Consider the following 19216-nt stretch of genomic DNA (forward strand, 5'->3'; position numbering starts at 1 on the left):
TGACTGCCGCACTCAGGCTGTGGGAGAGGATAATATGCCGTTTCCAAAGACACATTTCGTTATCATGAAAAGTAAAGGAGAAGATTCTGGGGAGAAAAATGCATCCTTTCCACAGCTCTGCAAACAGTGAGATAGTAGTAGAGAGAATGTAGGAGTGGAGAGTGAGACATTTGCAGCAGGAACCTTTTCAAATAAGTATTGAGGTTTTTTTTTTTTTAAGTCTTCTAAGTACTAGGCTAGAACACTAATTTTCTAAGTTTGACTTAATCTCCCAAGAATTAATTTCTAAAGAAATAATGTCTTTGAAGCATATTACCCTGGACAAAAAAAAAACCTGAAATAAAAACCCTGGTATAAAAATTTAACATTTTTGTTAAACTGAAAACATGATGAAAGTCGTGTCCTGCATAACAAATATACCTTGCTCAGGCACCATTAACTCTTATTGAGTAAAGGGCAGAGTACAAGCTTAGTGGGAAGAGTTTCTGGAGCAGGGCTGGGTTGCTGGTGGTCCAGGAGAAAAGAGGGTCTTATTTAATTGCTCAAATGTGCTTTCATATTCTTTGCCTAACGTCTCTTGTGAGTCATTAAGGGATCTGGCATGAATTTAAGCATGCGCTTAACTTAAATCTATTGTGATGCAACATTTAAACACTATTATTATTACTATTATTATTTAAGAATATAAATACTAGTGCATTCAGAAGGATTTATAGCAATAGAGAAGAGAAGAAAATGTGTTGACTTTAAAGCAAATGTATAATCTGTTAATTTATAATCTGAATATTCTCCTCTGCTTGAGGACCGAAGCAGTAAAGCCTACTGGCTATGCACCGAAACCCGAGGTAAATGGAACTTTTCTTCCTTTAACTTGTTTATGGCAAGTATTGTTAAAGTGATACAAAACTGCCTAACACATACAGTGAAATGTGTTTCTGAGGCGGGTTAACTTCATGAAGAAAAGAAGTCAATTTCACTCCCAGTTCAGGAGGTTGAAGGTGCATTTGGTGATGTCCTTCCTGCTGCAAGAGTCCCAGGCTGCACAAGACATCTCATGATAATAAGCAGATCATTCGTGTGTGTCTGTGCACTTTGATACTCTCTTTCTCTTATGCACCCAATAGTATTCTATCATGAGCATACATCCTGATGACTGTGTTCCCCTATTCACCTTCTAAGAGCTCCATCTGTAAGTAGTGTGGTGCGAGTAAGTTTCTAGTCTCTTAGTATAGCAGAGTGGTGAAACTACAACAATTGACCATGAACATACCCTGGAGAGATAAGGAATGGAAACACAGACAAGATATAATAAAATAGGTCTGGTTCTAAAAGCCCAGTGAGAAAGCTCTAAGTATATCTTCAGCACAGGCTAATCTTATCAATATGAATTTCAGACTGTGCTAAACTAATTTTATTGTAATATTTTAAATTATTTAAAAATTTAATGACATTTAAAACCCTTCTAATTCATTCATTTTCACAGCTATTGTTCAATATTAAAAGTACTTGTTAGAGGATACAACATAAGATACACATATTTTCAAAGATGGAAATACATGAAATATCTTCATTTGATCACACTTGTCCTCCCTCAAATCCGTATGTTGAACTTTCAACAGAGTACCTCAAAGTAACTATATGTGTAGACAAAACATTTGTAGTGATTAAGTGAAATAAGATCATTTGTGTGGGCTCACATCTAATCTGACTTGTGTCATAGAAGCAAAGGCTACACACATGACCATGCACAGACAAAGAGTGGAAGGCTACACACATGTCCATGTACAGACAAAGTAAGAGTGGAAGGCTACACATGCATGTCCATGTACAGACAAAGTAAGAGTGGAAGGCTACACATGCATGTCCATGCACAGACAAAGAGTAGAAGGCTACACACATGACCATGTACAGACAAAGAGTGGAAGGCTACACACATGACCATGTACAGACAAAGAGTGGAAGGCTACACACATGTCCATGCACAGACAAAGTAAGAGTGGGGCCAAGAATGTCTGGAAAATGGACTTCAGGAGAAATCAATACCATGGATACTTTAATCCTTGCTGCTCTAGTCTCCAGAACTGTAAGAAAACAAATTTCCCAGTTGTAAGCCTTTCTGTTTGCTTTGTTGCGTTGTGCAGCCCTAGCATAGTCAAATGCCCCCATTCTTCAGTTTCAAATGTTTGTGTCTTTTCTGCTCAGGAAAGCTGTCTATTCTGTGGTGCCATTTGAATCTCTTCCTCCCATGCACTTGTGAGTAACAACTCTTTCATTTTAATTCACAACATTCCCTGTCACTTTAATTTCTGCTTATAAATGTAACCTCCTTGAAAGCATGCCTACCTAAGCATCCAGTAAGATGCTTAAAACATTTTTGTTTTGTTGTTTGTTTATGGTAGGTGCCCTCTACATAGCTCAGGCTGGCCTCAAATGCACAATTTTCCTAACCACCCTTGTGGTGAATCTAGGAGCATGCCACCACATGCAGCTTAAAATATTTTCCTGATCTATGAATACATGGTTATTGAACACTGAGAGAGATATATGAGGGCAGCAGAGCAGAAACGACAGAAGGATTTCTTGTGCTAGAAGATGTGGTGACAGAGATGGCAGGTGAAGAAAGAATATGCCATAGCTATAATGCTTGGTGAATAGCTTCATCTTCTATAGAACAGAAATGGATATTTTTTGATATTGTTGGAGGAGGTGAGGGTAAACTTAAGGATCTGAAGAAAGGTATGAAGAAATGCTGAATGGAATCTTTTCTTTTCTTTTTAGTCTGAAAGCTTGGCCTTAGCTTAGCATTGTTCCCAACTAGCTCTTAAAACTTAAATTAACCCATTTATATTAATCTATATCCTGCCACATGACTCATTACCTCTCCTTCATACTGTACATACTGTACTTCCTCCACATTTTGCTGGCGAATCTCTGACTCCCTGATTCTTTTTCAGAGTTCCTATCTCTGCCCAGAATTCCCACCTGTCCTCTCCTGCTTAACTATTGGCTATTCAGCTCTTTATTAAACCAATCAGAAGGTGCCTTGACAAAGACACATCTTTACAGTGTTCAAGATTATCCCAAGAAGAATATTCCCCCCTTTTTGCCTAAATAAAAAGGAAAGGTTTTAACTATAACATAGTAAAACTATATATAATAAGAACAATTATCAGGTAAGAATTACATTTACAATGTCCAATCAATTTGTACTTGGCAAATTTGGAGAAAGTATTCTATTATCTATTCTATCTTAGTGAGTCCAAAGTTTTATACCTAAACCACTTTCTATCATAGCTTGTATTATCAGCCTAAAAATATCCTTTCATTCCTTAAAACATTTTCTTAGACAAATAACTTAAGCTTTTATGTCTTTCAACATTTAAAAGATTTACATCTCTTGTGTGAGTTTCTTTTTTGAATTTGGTAACAAAGAAAATAATAAAACTATAACTGTCTAGTCTTCAACCCCATCAGAGACCTGAGAGGGATATAATATTACCTGAGTAAACAGAAAGTGAAAAGCAAGCAACTGCCAGCATGCTGTCCAAATTAACAAGCAGGACACAAAGGAAGTCGACCAAAGAAGTTTGCCAAGACAAAGTAGGCCAGGCCTTCAAAATTCCTGCTTATAGAAATGTCTGTCAGATATTCTAGGCCTATAGGCTGAAGATGGATGCTCCAGTGTTGCAGAGGAACCTTGGGTGGTTGTCCAAGGCAGCCAGCTGTCTCTGTCATTTCTGAATGGATAATTTCCAGACGTGAGTGAATTGTTAAGAAGAGCCTGATGCTGAACTCAGTGGCTGAGCAACATTCTTCAGTGCTGTGCTATTCACTAATTTTGGAATTCTGTAATTTATTACCTAGAAGAAATGTTCAGCACCCCTTACCTTAGTAGTAAAGCCAGAGCTGCACAGTCCTGTAGACACGTGAGGCTAAGGGAGGCTTTCTGATCATAAATGATCAGTTTCACAAAACTCCATTTTGTGTCCTTTGTTGCAGCTGTAAGTTTAGATACTTTAAAAAAACAAACACTTGCAGAGTATATAAATGCTTACTGAGTATAGACATAGTGAGTGTAGAAAAAAGACACTTAGCTCTTAGGAGACACTGGAAAGAAGAAAATTTAATTTTTGAATAATATTTCCCATTGGTGATTATATAAAAATATGATCTCAATTTGACAAATTACTTTACCCCAGCAACATCTGTTCTGAAGGGTAGATAATGTAACAAGAGAGGGGCTGACAGCAAGAAAGAGAAATGTTTAACTATCATCATTCTGAGGTAAATTATATAATTATATTGCCCTTTCTGAAAACCATTAGTGGCTGGGTTTAGAAATATACAGCAAGTAATAAAAGGTAAATGGAGCATGATAAATTCTACCCACACAGAAAAATTTAAAAATGACCTTTGTATAAAGCAAGGTCAGTGGGTCAGTGTCTGTACGTTCAAACAGATGAGGTACGATCCTGTATGAGAGGTATCTGGAGTTATAAATCATGGACTACTACAAAGTATATCTCTTAAAAAATTAAAATTTTGGTTTAAAATCTGCTGCTCTCACTCATTTGTGATTCTATGAGTGAGAAAAATAATCAGAATAATATTATGTCCTAAAGCATTAGCATCCTTGCATATTCTAAGCATTCTCAGAGCTGTGGCATGTTGTCTACTAAAAATATGTGCCCTGTATTTTATTGCTTATGTGAGGCTGTATTTTATTGCTTATGGAAATATGCATTCGGCTACATGTTTAATGTTGAACTAAGAGGTGCTTCTTTGTCTTCTGTGACTTCCACACGTAAACAATTTGGCATATGTTTGACTTTTTTTGAAGAACATTATTTTCATGAAAATGTCTTTTATGTTAGCATTAAATTGATTTTGCTGTTATTTTTCATTTTTTCTTGTATTTACATTGTATATATGTGGTGGGTGGAGGGCTTGTGGAGGAGCACTTGTTGGCATCAGAGGAAAGCGTCAGGATTCAGTCCTCTCCTTCCATCAGTCTTGGTGACAAGGGCTTTTACCAGCTGAACCATCATTTTGGCAACATGATTTATTACTCTTATATTAAAATAGATTAGTAAGTATTTTGTGGTATGTCTATGTGTGCCCATGCACACACACATGATCTCGTGCATGTGCAATTTTGGAGGCCATAGGTGGAAGTCCAGTGTCTTCTAGAAGTTATCTTGGCCTCTACTTCATGACTAATGAATCCTCTGCTAACAATCCATCACCACATAAAAGGGAAGTCTCGTTGCTTTTTAAAATTAGACTCTCTGGTTTCTCAAAATTCAAGCAAAGCTTTAACAAGTAAAAATAATAACATTATAGACATGAAAATAAAGTATCAATGCATTTCCCAAAGTGAAATCCTGGGGTATGTAGACTGTGAAGGTCTCAAGAAGTTTCCTTCCCTTTAGCTGAATTCATAGAGTATAGGCCATGAAAATAATTCACATAACACTCTCTTATGAGAAAAGTAAAATGAAAAAAAAAATCTTACAATGCGAAGTTGTTACCTTATTCCTGCTACTTGATTCATTTAACCAAAAGTGCTGAGAGAAAATTTCTCATATTAAATAGCTCTTATACTAATTTTATTCTATTTTTCAATGCTGAAATATTTTGAAGAGAATATTTTTGTTGTTATTTTATTGGAATTTACTCTCCCATTTCAAATGTTGGGCAGGTAAGCCGGGCGGTGGTGGTGCACGCATTTAATCCCAGCACTCAGGAGGCAGAGGCAGGTGGATCTTTGTGAGTTCGAGGCCAGCCTGGTCTACAGAGCGAGATCCAGGAAAGGCGCAAAGCTACACAGAGAAACCCTGTCTCGGGAAAAACAAAAAACAAAAACCAAAACAAAACAAAACAAAACAAAAAAAACACTGCATTCAACAATCCAGAAGAAACTATATTAGTGGGTCTGAGAAGGTTCGTGAGGAAGAGGAAGTAAATTTCCCACCTGTTATAGACTAGCTGCATCCAAGTTTCTGATAATGTCTCTGGGAGGAGAGAGGATGGAAAGGGATTTAACAGTGAGCTCTAAGTATTTATTCTAGTCCTGCTCAGAACTTCTGCTTTTATAAAAATAGACAGAACTGAGAGGCTATGATATATGACAATCATGTATTCAAGTGTAGCACATTTTCTCATTTTTTTTCAGGGAGTTGACACAGTTCTGTGTTTATCCTATGACATCATTTTTCCTTGGGAAGACTTTTCTGTTTTTTGCCTCAGCTTGGACTGTGGGGGCTTCGGGGAGCCTGGTTCTGTCTTCTCAGACCTTAGTGTAGATGAGGGTAGCAACCAGCTTCAGATCTAAACTAGATGCTCCTCTCTGTGATTATAAATCTTGAGAAAGTGGGCCTGGAGAGATGGCTCAGCCATTGAGAGCACTCCCTGCCCTTGCAGAGGACCTGGGCCCAGCCCTCATGCAGAAGCTCACAACTGTCTGTAACTAGTTCCAGGAGACCCAACACTCTCTCCTGCATCAGCAAACACCAGGCGTACAAGGAACACAGACACACGTACAGAAACGACATCCAGACACAATAAAGCTTTACAGCACAGATCTTGAACAAGTGACACCAGGGTAGGAGGAAAGTTTTAAGAGTTGTCACCATAGCGACTGTGCTGGCAGTGGTGGTGGCCGCAGATGTCCAAGCTGCTGTGCCTCCTGCTGCTTGCCTTTCAAGACTACCTAAATTTTTAATTTTCTAAAGCCCAGCTGTTCCAAATCCATACCCTAATATTCTTTCTGAAAATTCTCCTCTGCGCAAGTCAGTTAGAACTTTGTATAATATATACATCCTTAAGGTCTGATAAAGGCCATTTTTAGTAAAGCACCTTAACTCTCCAACCACTCAGACTAGATAGCTCTCAAAGTTTTGAAGACAAGGACATGGAGCTAAATTCAATTTAATTTTTTAAAGATGGCATATAAAATAACGTCTATTAAATGAAAAACTATCTGCCAAGTTTTAGTAATTTGAAATGTATTATCAAGCATTAGTCATCTCTCTCAATGTATAATTTCTGCCTTAAATGCTATTTATTTGATGGTTCTCACTCGGGTGTGTTATCTAGGACTAGAGGCATACAGCAGAGTGCTGGCAAGGAGGTTTTAACATGGGGAAAGGTGTTATTTTAAAACTGGCAGGCTTTTTGCCTTCCAGATGGAAAGCAAAGTATACCTGAGAGGAGGTTTCCATTTTCACTCTGAAAAAAAAAATGGGACTTAGCTGGCCCTTATTGTATTATTAATGTAATGGATGGAGAATGACTTTAAGAGCGTGTGCATTCACAAATCATCCCTTTTCAACACTCTTTGAAGCTGGAGTGGACATTAGATAGTGCCACAAGCAACTGTGAAGTTGCAAAACAGACTACTCACCAAGAAGACCAGCTTTGGTATCATGCCATCAATAATGGATTCTGATGCATGCACACACACACACACACACACACACACACACACACAACTTTGGGCATTTTCTATAATTCCTCAGTTCATCAACCCTTAGTTTCACTTCATTTTATGTGTTATAGTTATCATAGCTGTCAGAGAAGTGTTTAAACATTATAGTTTTATGAGATATAAAAGCAATGTAGTGGAATCATATCCATGCTCCATCATTCTCTCTTATCTTCCTGTCTCTCCTAATTATCTTCATCTTCTTCCCAAACAGGGGCCTACCTGCTTTCATATGTTTGTGTGCAGTTCTGGTGCGCATTCACGATGACAATTTCAATGTCATACACAGAAGGCAACAGGTTACAGTGCTCTTCTTCATCTGTTGACTCTCACAGTCTTTCCACACCATCTTTTGTAATGTTTCCAGAGCTTGGAGGCAGTGACATGGTTGTCTAATTAGGGGTGAACCTGCAACAATCATGTATTTTTAACACTTTATCAGTTACACATTTCTGCGTTAACCATCATTAAAGTAAGAAAAGAAAAGAAATAGAAAAAGAAGCTTTTTGATCAAAATTAGAACAGAACTTGTCTATAGACATAAACATAAATAATTGGAAGGCACTTTGACTGCATGTCCATTTAGCACAACATCGGTAATAAACCGTTTCTTAAGTTCTTTGATCTCTTCAGCCACAGCCTTCCACTTCCCAGAATTCTTTTCCTTGTCCCGCCTATACTTCCTGCCTAGCCAATGGCCAATCAGTGATTTATTTACTGACCAATCAGCAACACACTTGACATACAGACCATCCCACAGCATATATCTATGCCATGAAAGTTGTGAATCTATTAAACACCAAAGGAAAATAACCACAAAATGACTAAAAAGGATGGAATTGCAGTCAGGTATGGTAGTACACACCTTTAATCCAAGCATTTAGGAGGTAGAGGTGGGTATATCTATGTAAGTTCAAGGCCAGCCTGGTTTACATAGTGAGTTTCAGCCTAGGCAAAACTACATAGTAACACCCTGTCTCAAAAGATAAAAATATAGAAAAGAACTGAATTGCAATGCTAGGTAAACTGTCTCTGTTAAGAGTGTAGCTTCTGACATTACTAGGATTCACTATCTCACAGCAAACTCGCTGTTTTCTGGCTTTCTGGCCCCTCTTCTAAAATGAACTCTGAGACTTAGGTGCCAGAGTTGTATTGTAGATGTATCAGTTGGCAGTGGGATATAAGAACAACTTCTTGTAGATAACTATAGTCTTCATCCCAGTTAAGGAAACTTCTCTGAAACAGATGGAGACCATTACAGAAAACTACAACGAATGAAAGTACACAGCTGTAGAATGCCAGCAGAATATACATTATTCTCAAACATGTATGAAACATTCCCCAAGATAGATCAGACGTCGGCCCACAAATTGATCTCGGTCCTTTACAAGGATGTTGAAATCATTCAAAACTCTTCTATGATCACAATACAATGAAATTATAAATCAATACTAGAAATTAAATAATTGATAAAAATAATAGATTCAAGTGAAAAATCACAGGAAATTATAAAATACTTTGAGACGAACAAAAAGAAGTATATGGCTTACCAAAGTTTATGTGATATAGCAAAATCAGTGTTGAGAGAAATATATAGGAATAAGAATACTAAAGAAAATCAAGTCCTCAAATCAAGGATCAAGTCTTCCACCTTAAATAAAGAACTAGGTAATGAAAGCAAACCAAAGTCACAGAAAGTAGAATAGTAGATGTATTTAAGACCAGAAGAATATATAATTATTATTTTTACAGGTTTCTCTCTACTAATATATACTAACACATGACCAGATCTTGAGCAGAACTCTAGTCCACTGAATTTTAAATTATAATATTCAATATATATGATAGAAAATACAACATAAAATGGAATTATGTATCTGTTTCAATGTGTAGCTTTATAGAATACAATGATAAATTTTACATTTTAAAGAGTCATTCATTTATTTTACATGTATATTTTCTTGCTTGACTGAATATGTGCATCACATGCAGGCAAGTGCCTATGGAGGTCAGAAGAAAGATTCTTATATCCCGGAACTGGAGTTACAGAGGGTTGTGAGCTGCATGTGTGGATTAGGAACCAAATTCAGGTCTTCTGAAAGAGCAGCATATGCTTTTAATCACCGAGCCATCTCTCTAGCCCCTAAATAATATTAGTAAGGCAATAGAATTCTTCAAGTGAAGATGACTCCCAAACTAGAAAAATATCAGTGAGATGGGAATAACTATTAGATGCCAGAAAACAAAAATATCTGGGCTAATGACAGAGAACAAATAGCTCAAATTAAAGTGATGATCAATTAAACTATGTGTACAGCATAATAGAAGAAAAGTGTTGAAATTTTTATGCCAGTAGCTCCAAGCTAAGGTAGGGATTTGTGACCAGCTCCCATCTCCATGCTAGGAAGTGGTCTGATTGGAGTGTGCACAGGCCTTGTACATGCTATCATAGCCATTGTAAACTCATGTGTGTAGCTTCCCTTCTGTGTCCACAAGACTCTCTTCCCTTGTCATCATTTACTGCTTCTTGGGAGGAGAGGGTGTAGTGTGGATGATCCATTTAGGGATGAGCATTTCGTAATATTTTATTCTCTACCCCTTGGACATTTGTGTGTCTCTGTGTGGATCATTATCAACAGCAAATAGAAGCTTCTAATATTAGGGTTGAGAGATGCATTGATCTATGAGTATAACGATAACTCATTAGTAGTCAGTTCAATTCTGTGTTCATTTATCAGAACAGTAGTAGTTGGTTTCTATTCTACTTCCTATGACCTGTCTAGCCATAAGTTATTTTTTTAACCCAATAATGGTGTCAGGTATGGGTTTCATTAAAAGAGTTAAAATGGAATAATGGAAGCTAAAGGGTTAAATTAGCATGGAGGAGGGGTAGGGACCAGGGTAGAAGATGGAGTATGTTGAAGGATAAATAACACTAAAGAACTTTTGAAAGAAATATTTTGAAACCTATTGTTGTAGAGGCTTCTATATAACATATGTATATACATAAAAAGAATTATAATGAAGTTACTGCAAAATGGGGCAATAATGCCCCTACTAGATACTGGAGGCTAACAAATAAAAATCCCTTTGTCAATAATGGGTTGCTTGTTGATCAGTCAGGTTCTGTAGACTTCCAAACATCATAGGCTAATGCTATTGCTCTTGATTACCTACAGAACTTAATGGTAAGACCTTGTTGCTGAAGAGACTACATACTTGAGTCATAGAATATGACTACATACTTGAGTCATAGAATATGGCAAAATCAAGTTGGTACTTACCTGGAAGCTTCATCCTTACTGGCTATCATTCATACTGTTGGAAGGTGCTGTGCATGCCACTAGAGGAGAAAATTATCCATAAATCTTACTCAGCTCTGAACCCTTCAAACAATATTGAATGTCTGTCATGATAAGACATGTCCGCTGGTACAATAGCAGTGTGAACATCAGGAGAGTAACTTTCTGATTAAATTGTAAGTCCTGCTCCACAAGATAAAACAAGACTTCCTTAAGCCTGGTTCTAAAGGTGTTTCACCTCCAAAATTGCTTGAAAGAGTTGTCTACTGGAGTGTAAAATGGTTTGCAGCATTTGTGACCTCTGTGTACTATCCTTTCCTCCAGCTGTGATAATCAAAATGGCCTTTGGATTTTCTCAGATGTCTCCATGAGATAAAATAACTTCCATTTAAAAGATTATCTAGTTGCTTCTATTCTATTCATTTTTCCACTATAATTACAGAGTATATCAATATGCAATTTCTCACAATTGGTTAGTTATCATCAATAGTAAGAAATGTCAAATCAAGATAGGTACTATTAATTTTTAAAATGACTATAGGTCAGAAACTTGACATAAATTTAAGGCTTTTTGGAGGAAAAGCCAAGTTTTATAGCTGACAGAGAATCAGTTAGAAGATAACCCACATCCTGAATCTCAGGAATTGTTTCTTTGTATAAAAATATTTCAACTAGAAAAAATTAATGAGGTAGGAACAGTTTTAAATATGGGAATGTTACATAGTAGGACTAGCAAGAAAACACATGCAAAATTTTGATTTGATATTTTAAAAGAGGTTCAGTCTTAATTTAGTAATAAGTTTGTAATAGTTATATTTTATGTACATTTCTTGCTGTTTAAAGCAAACAGAAATTGACAAAGTAATCAAACCAACCAAGCCAAATTTGTCATTAGAATGACACTGTACTTTCCTTCCTAGATTTTATATTTATATATGTAATCATTATATATAAATCATTTATATATACATGTGTATGATGTGAAAATAGAAACAAGATAATCTGAGGAAATCCTGGCAATCATAAGGACATGGGGAGAAAAGAGAGACTATAGAGGGGCTACTGTGGTTAAAGTGAATGATATATTTAAACATAAATAAACATTTATGAACCCTGAAGAGTGTACAACAAATACTGACCAATAAAATACCCTATGGAATTATCAACACATGTAAATCTATGATATTCATTTTAATAGTTACAAAGTATTCTAATGAATAAACACGTTATGCTTCATTTTGTTAGAGTGCTTTTGATGGGTGTTTTAATTGTTAACAACAAATTATTACTCAAATGCACAATTGAAAGAAACAGAGGTTTTCATTTCCTAGAATATTTGTATAAATTACATACATGTTATCTTCCCTGGCATCCTTTGCGTTATTTTATATCATTAAATATTTCATCTTTTGGCAATTCAGTGCTCAAAGATGTCTCATGGGCTATTCCGTTTGTTTTCTTTATTGGGGTTAGTGAGTAGTTTTTATGTGTTTAAATTTCATTTTTCATTACTTTGTATTTATGCTCTCCTTCCATTTTCCTATTGGCTTTTTGCCAGTCCATGCCTCAGTATTGAAATATGGTTGCATGTTTCCACTTTGAGGCTGACGGTCGTAAGCAAATGGCTTTGGCACTTAGCAGTTGTCTCAGACTCTCAGAAAGGACTAAAGCAGTGAGCAGTAACTTATGATTTTTCCCAGGTCATTACTAAAATTAACATAAAAATTTAGATGAGAGCAAATCCTTTCCTCCTGCATCACTTACACATGTAAGTAGTGTTTGAGACATGCAAGAGTGGACATGTTGCTAAGGTTAAAATAGATTTCTAAGAACATGTGGTATATACAGCGCTAACCCCTGCAAATAAAGGTCATGTTCTATCATGGTAAATGTCTATTTTGTCAGCAACAATTCTTGTTGGTTAAGAACTAATTAATGCTATCCCTTCCACTTGCATAAATGCATAGCTTTAAAGATTCCCAGTCAAAATCAGGAAATATTTCTTCAGCATGGTGACTACTGAAGAAGATTGTGTCTAGTTCTGAACCTTCAGTAAGTCTGTGAAGCACTTAGAACACCAATTACAGGATCCTGAAAAGATAATTGGATCAATACTAATAGAGGTATATCATTACAAGACTATCTTTGCTTGCCAAGGGACATTATATTCAAAAGATAGCACAATGAACTTTTAAGAATCTAAAATATACCTCCAGAGAGATAGTCTTCAGAATAACTAAAATAAACATCAAAATAACTTTTCCGACAATTATATAGTATATTTCCTTTGAGATTAGGAAATTTTAGAGAATTTTCTTATGTCTACCACTTTGATCTGGTTACTTGAATGTAAGAGATTGCAATAAATGAATATCTTGTTAATCACTTTGAAAAATTATTTTATTAAAATCATGATTTCTCTATTTCTTTATTCTTTTTTCCTCTGCGTATTTTTATTTATTTATTTGGTTATTCTTCTCTTATACATTATGTAGTAAGCTTTCTTGTTAGACTATCTTTGGACCACCAACCTTCAAATAATGACCTGAAGACTTATTATTAATTAGGACAGCTTGGCCTTATCTTAGGCTTTTCCCCAACTAGCTCTTGTAACTTAATTAACATATATATATGTTAATAGATATATTAACATATATATATTAATAAAATATATATATATTTTAATGTATGTTCTGCCACATGGCTCACTTACCTCTTCCTTAGTACTGCACACCTGACTTGCTCCAAGTTGGCAGGTGAAATCATGTGCCTAGATTCCTCCTCAGAGTTCCTCACTTTCTGCCCAGAAGTCCCTCCTGCTCTCTCCTGCCTAGCCATTGGCCATTTAGCTTTTTATTAAGCCAATCAGACAGTGCGTTAGGAAGAGACACATCTTTACAGTGTAAACAAATATTCTGAACATTTTCCCTTTTTGTCTAATTAAAAAGAAGAAGTTTTAACTCTAACATAGTAAAACTCTATCCAATAAGAACATTTATCGGGTAAGAATTATATTCACAATGTCCAGAGAAAGTATTGTGTTATCTATCCTTTGCTCAGGCCCCTCCACCCCCCAAGAAAGGGTTTCTATGTGTAGCTTTGTGCCTTTCCTGGAACTCACTCTGTAGACCAGGCTGGCCTTGAACTCACAGACATCCACCTGCCTCTGCCTCCCGAGTGCTGGGATTAAAGGTGTGCGCTACCAACACCCGGCTCAGCCTACTCCCTAATGATGACCAAGAGCAGCTTGCAACCAAGCCCCCAATCAATGATAAACATCCATAATACATTAAATGACCAAAAAGTTATGCAACCCACCTCTTGAGAATGTGAGTATCGTGTTCTCTAGTCTGTTTCCTGATGTTTTGGGGTGACAGCAGTTCTAGGGACCCCCATGAAAATTGGGACAATGGTCAAGTCCTGGGAGAGCTAGTTGTGTCATTTGTTGTTTACTGTCTGTGTGATGGGAAAGCTGAAGTCTTTATCTGGAGTCTTGGCTGGAGTAGTGGATGAGGCTGGACCATCCCAGCCAGCAGCTTTGAAGTTGTTCTGGATGCAGAATTTTGAGGAAGCTGCAGCAGAGGCATTCTGAGAGGCTGGATCACCTGGGCTACTTGTCTTTATTGGTGTCTGGTCCCTTTGTTCTGAAAACATACAAACTTTAAAGGTAATATACATATCTGCATTAACACAAGTATGGAATGTGCAGTGTGGACAAGTTAATTAAAGATGATTTTTTTTTATGTTGAGCAGATAAAAAGGCATCTGTCAACTTTACAAGTTCGTTCGGACTGCATAACCAAACTGTAATATAAATCTCTATCCATGCCATGTGAAAGGATGGCATGTAATAATAAGCCACGAGGGCTCTGTAACCAACAGGATTTATCATGTCTCAGCTGCATTAGCGCTGTTCCCATGTTGAAGGATCAGCATATATATCATCTGTCCTGTAGTCTTTCTGGCTTCCTCCCCCATGTCTACAGCCAAGATCCCCAAGAGGTCTTCCCTGGTCAAATCTGATCTTTATTAATTTTGAAGACATCTGTAGCTTTTTGTTTCCTGTGGGAACAAAGCAAAACCTCTCCCTCAACACGACACATTTTCTGACTCCCATTCTGAAGTTAAGACATTTTAAAAATATATAGGTTGGTTTAATTTGGAAGTTCCCATAATCCAATGTCTCTCAGCAGCTATTTTTTATATATTAGCATTTAAAAAATTTGAAGTCAGCAAAGCACCACACAGGATCCAGATGCGCTGTGTATTTCCCATATTTATGTGGCTTTTTCCTTTTATATTACTTTACTCTTTCTTTAAAGAGTTCACTTTTTAAATTTTGAACTATTTATTTATTTTTCTATGACTACCTATATCCACTTTCTTTTCTTTCTTCAGCATCTAAGCACATTTTTAAGCATACTGTATCTGAACCTAACTTTTTAAGTGCCTGCAATTGTACACTTAAGTAGTGTTCTTTGACAATGTGAGCCAAACCTTAATCAGCTAGGCTCTCTGCCACACTGCTAGCTGGCCTGGCATCTGGCTTCACCCACTCCCAGTTGGCCTCATGTCTATGTGCCCCAGCTGGAGCTGGTCTATCTGCCCCAGCTCTGGGAAGTTTCTGGGTCCATTCTACAGTAGGCATTTCTACCTAGTCTCCTGCCAATGAGTAGCACATCACTCACTGCTCATAAACCCCACTCAAGTGCTTGGTAACAAGGCCTCTTAAAAGAGCCGTACTGCTGTAGCTGTGAGCACTGAGCCTACTTGAACTTTTTTAAAGCTTTTCCAGCCCATATGTGGATTTACATGCCCCATGTTGGGTACCAAATGTAGCAAGTTTTCTTGTACGGTTATCTTTGGACTGCCAGCCCACAAATAATGACCTGGAGACTTAATTATGAAAGCTTGGCCTTAGCTTAAGCTTTTTCCCAAGTAGCTCTTATAACTTAATTAACCCATATATATTTTTAATATATGTTCTGGCATGTTCCTTGGTTACCTCTTCTTAGTACTGCACATCTGACTTGCTCCAAATCTGCTGGCGGAATCATGCACCTAGATTCCTCCTCCAAGTTTCTTTCTCTCTCTGCCTGGGAGTCACAAGTCCCACCTATTCTCTCCTGCCTACCTATTGGCCATTTAGTTCTTTATTAAAACAGTCAGATGGTGCTTTAGGAAGAAACACATCTTTACAGCATAAATAAATATTCCACAACAACATTGTATCCCAATTACTATTTCCTCTCCCTCTTAATTCAGTTTGATGGCTGGTTCCTTATCTAATCCCTAGATATTTGATATCTAATTATCAACATAATTGCAAGCATGTAAAATGTTGTATAATCAGTTAGTAGTATGCTATTGTAATGTGTTAAAATATTCTATTTTGCATTGGCCTATATCATATTTTAATCAGACAGAAACAAAGTATGCTCTATGAGAGACGCTATTAAGTTAGAACATAACCATAGTATTTAATGAAAAAAAGTTTGGATCTTTGAGTATTATTATTGAAATTTTGTGTGTGTGAACTATGCTTGTATGTACTTATATGTTTGTGGCACTCTTGCCCGTGTACATGCCCAACAGGAAAGCAGGCATGCCGCTGGGACAAAAGCTGAGAACTTACATCTTGGATCACAGCCATGAAGCAGAGAGAAAGAGACTGAGATTGATGTGGGCTTTTGAAAGCTAAAAACTGCCTCATTGCCACACCCCCTCCAATAAGGCCCCACATTTAAGTACTTCACAAAGAGTACCACCAACTAGGAAAGAAGTAGTCAGCTATATGAGCCTATGGGGGGTCATTCTCATTCAAACCCCCAAAGTCTTCCATTGAATCTGGAGTTTCCAGTTCACCTTGACCAGCTGGCCAAGTTTTACCTACTCCTTCCTATCTCCACATACCAGGACTGGAAACACAGACACAAATTCCACACCGGCTCTCACATGAGCATAGGGCAGCAAGCACTTTGCCCACCGAGCTGTTTCCCCAGCCCCCCCCCCATTTGAATATTTTATTTCAACTAGTCCTATCCTTTTACAAAACTAACCCTATCAAAACCTCACTAAGACAGAAGAAAACATTGGACTCAAGGGAAGGGAGGGATGGTGTAATTATACTATAATCTCAATTTTTTCCAAAACTTGAGTGAAGTGGAGAGAAAACATGGCTGTACTGTGTATAGAAAATACATAAACAAAGTGATGCTGTAGTTGTTGCTCTGTCATGGCAATCTTTTCAGAAAACACATTTTATAATTGCACATCCTCTGCTGAGGAAATAACAAGAACACTGAAATCTGGAGCGGGAGAGAAGGTTGAACAGTTAGGAGCGTTGGCAGCTCTTGCTGAGACCTGGGTCCAACTCCCAGCACTCATCTTGTGGCTCACGATTATCACTGACTTCAGCTTCAGGTGATCCAGCTCCCTCTTCTGATGTCTGTACACATCCAGCACACATGGAGGGCACATAACATATGTACATGCAGGCCAAAAAACCAAACATAATTGTTTAAAAAGAACACTGAAATCCATGGGTCTAAGAATGGTAAGATTGGAAGGAAATATATGTTGATTGTTTGCTATGTAGCCTTTCCTCATTAGGAGTCAGGTGTCCTTTGGGGAATGTGTCAGTTATACAAATTTTTCATTGCATTTACCAAAGGACAAGGCAATCACAGAGTTTCAGACGGAATAAATTCACCCTTGATGCTGGGAGCAGAATCTCTCTCCCAATGAAAAGATATATTTTGGTTATCCAAGACCAAATTGTCAGAATAGATCTTAAGATTTTAGCCAGCAATATCATAATGTGAATATGGGTTTCATTTCAACTGTGTGAAGCTTAGAATTGCATCAGGCATGTTGCCATCATGAGATAAGCCTCCCACGGTCAGAGCTGGTAAAGATGAGTGCCCCCAAGGAGCCATCACAGTGAGTTGTTAGCAGAGCCCCATTAATGAAAACCACAGCCCTGCTAATGAACAGCCTACTTCCTTCGGAACTTTAGAGGGTCTGTTGTGAGAATCCACTTAGAATTTCAATGAATTTGGCTAGTGTTTTCTATTTCTCTTTTTTTTGGGAAGTATCTTTATAGATATTTAAAACTAGTAGGAAGGCAAATAGTAGGCAGAGGAGTTAGAGTTGAACTTTTCTTTTTGTATGCCTTTGATTAATTAGAAATTCTCTAACTTTTCAATATAATTCTTTTTTGTTTGTTTGTTTTTCGAGACAGGGTTTCTTTGAGTAACAGTCCTGGCTGTTCTGGATTTCACTCTGTAGACCAGGCTGGCCTGGAACTCACAGAGATCCACCTGCCTCTGTCTCCCAAGTGCTGGGATTAATGGTGTGCATCACCACCACCCAGCTTCAATAGAATTCTTTTGAGGAGGGAAGCCTTAACACAGTTGTCTTGGCATTCCTCTTTGGAATTCATCTACATCTCTGCGTATCTCTATTCTCCCTCATAACTTCCTCCCGTGCCCGTGTCCCTATTCCTACAGCTCTTTGTAACTTTCCTTCATGTTATGTGTGATCCATAATGGAGATACCTCTGCCATCCTATCAGATTGCTACCTTTCTTTTAAGTTGGATCACCTTTAAGTCTCCAATATTATTTAAAACTTTGTAGCCATTTATTCCAGTCTATAGTCATTAGCTAGATCAGAGTTACTATAGGATCAGGAAATCAATCAGACTTTGATAAGATCTGTGCTCAGTTCTGCTATTCAGTGAACTCCTAAAATTTGAATCATAAAGATAACCGTGTATACTTAGCATGGTTGCATACACCACTAATCCAAACACTGGGGAGTCAAAAGTAGGTTGAGCTCTATGATTTTGAACCCAGTCTGGTCTACATAGAGAGATAGAGACCATCCAGGGCTATATACTAAAACTCTATGTTAAAATAAGAGACAGAAATACACACACACACACAAAGAGAGAGAGAGAGAGAGAGAGAGAGAGAGAGAGAGAGAGAGAGAGAGAGAGAGAGAGATTGATTATAATATAGTGTGTTGAATGGAGAGAACACTGAATATTTAAATTAAGATTTTCAAACCATGTTCATAGCCCCTTTCACTTTTAGATACTTCTTGTTTATAGGTTGAATAAGCAAGTCTATTAATGATAGTGTGTAAATATAAGGAAAGCTATAAAAAGATGAATAATTTTGCTCATGTTATAAGAATATTGGCAGAATATGAAATTGAGGTTTATTAGAAGTCGAGTCTTCATTCATCCAATTTTCCTTCCAGGAAAGTAGTCTCATTTTTTAATTAACACTTTAAATTTTTGGGAATTTCATTCATGATTACAATATTCACATCATTTCCACCTCTCCTTTTTATCCCCTCCAACTTGTCCCTGCTTCTCACTCTCTTTCAAATTCTTGACTACCTCCTCTTTAATTAATCAT

Source organism: Peromyscus eremicus, chromosome 3 (assembly GCF_949786415.1).
Source record: "Peromyscus eremicus chromosome 3, PerEre_H2_v1, whole genome shotgun sequence".
NCBI classification, from domain to species: domain Eukaryota; kingdom Metazoa; phylum Chordata; class Mammalia; order Rodentia; family Cricetidae; genus Peromyscus; species Peromyscus eremicus.